At 50.4% G+C, this 1,485-nt stretch overlaps 1 pseudogene; it reads right to left on the bottom strand.

The window, feature by feature from the left end:
• Positions 1-621: 621 nt before the first annotated feature.
• On the bottom strand, positions 622-740 carry LOC112481180 (annotated as a pseudogene).
• Positions 741-1,485: the final 745 nt, after the last annotated feature.

Below are 1,485 nucleotides of genomic sequence, written 5' to 3'. Positions count from 1 at the left end.
CAGCCTCGTCCTCGCCCGGGCCCTGCTGATGGTCAGGGTGGCATTGTTCCCTGAGATAGAGCCAGAGAATGGGTCAGGGATCCCTGGGGGCCAAATAATAGGTGACCAATACATGGCCCTGGCCTGGCTTCTGCTGGTACCAGTGCATATAAATTACATTCTCAGTGATATCTGCAGAACAGATGATACTGTGCCTGTATCTCAGAGCCACAGTCAGTGAGGGCAGCTGGGTCAGCTCATAGGAAACCATGGAGCCTGCAAGAGAAAAGAGGAGAAAGGGCTGAGGTTGAAGGGCCCGGTCCCAGGGGTTCCAAATGAGGTCCTGTCTGGGCTGAGCTCAGGGTTTGGCAGAGCTCCAGCTCAGGGTCCCATGGGGGCTGAGATGTAGGCAGCGCCTCAGGGGCAGCACCTGTGCAGAGAATGAGGAGGGGAACCGGTACAGGGTCCAGGCCATGGTAGGGTCTTCTTAGAGCTCTTTCTCCTGAGACCTCATTGGCATCCCCAACCCCCTTTTATTCCTTTCGCAGACCTTTGGGGGTGGTGATGGTTTAGAGTTTATGCAAATGTACTCATCATCTGGCTTTTTTTTCTTTCTTTCTTTCTTCTTTTCTTTTTTCTCTGTGCCTACAGCACCTGGTTTTCCTAGGTGGTCTCCCATCCAAGTACTAACCAGGCCAGACCCTGCTTAGCTTACAAGATCAGACGGAATCAGGCTTGCTCAGAGTGGCATAGGCGCAGACTCATCTGGGTTTTGTAAGGGAGGAGTTAGCAGAGATCATTCTCACCTGCTAGAGGGGGCAGGGCAGGTGACTGAGGAGGAAGGAGTAGAGTTCCCCAGCTGCTTCTAAGCTGCTTCTAAGAAAATCAGCCATAGACTCTAACTTTTCTGATCACAGTCACCTTCCTGGGGTGCAAGAATATGGCTACTGTCCCAAACTCGTCTTGCACTAAAGCTCTAAACTAAAGTTGAGCATGGGTATCATTATCATCATCACCATCCTCACCACAGTCCTGATAGTCATTATCTCTAATATTATTTCCAATTCATCACAAATCTCTCAGAGTTCACGGGGTTGGATTTCTGCACTAGACTTGACTGCCGTTTTGATGACCTGGGAACCTCATGCTACTTGGAATGGACCATATCCATCACCCAGAAGCATTGTCTGTGCTGAGCCCCTGTCCTTGGATTCCTCAGAGAAAGGACAGAAGATTCCTAGACCTGGGGGTCACTCACTGGGACTCCCATTGAGTCCCGTTTCTGGAGTTTGGACCATTTAATTGGGAAAATCGAGCTTCTGAAAGGCATTATTGCTTTTCTCATTACATAAGATGTAAAGTTTAGGCCCAGAGGGATTCGAAGAATACAGAGAAAAGTTGGGTGAGGTCAGAAGAGAAACCCAGTGGTCCTGGATTCAGACCTTGGCTCTTTAGGGCAGCGCTTGATCAGGGCAGGAGGGAGGGAGAGTGAGGGCCGGGCTGGGT

Source organism: Pteropus alecto, unplaced genomic scaffold (assembly GCF_000325575.1).
Source record: "Pteropus alecto unplaced genomic scaffold, ASM32557v1 scaffold1315, whole genome shotgun sequence".
Lineage (NCBI taxonomy): Eukaryota > Metazoa > Chordata > Mammalia > Chiroptera > Pteropodidae > Pteropus > Pteropus alecto.
This window is presented reverse-complemented; position numbering and strand designations above follow the sequence as displayed.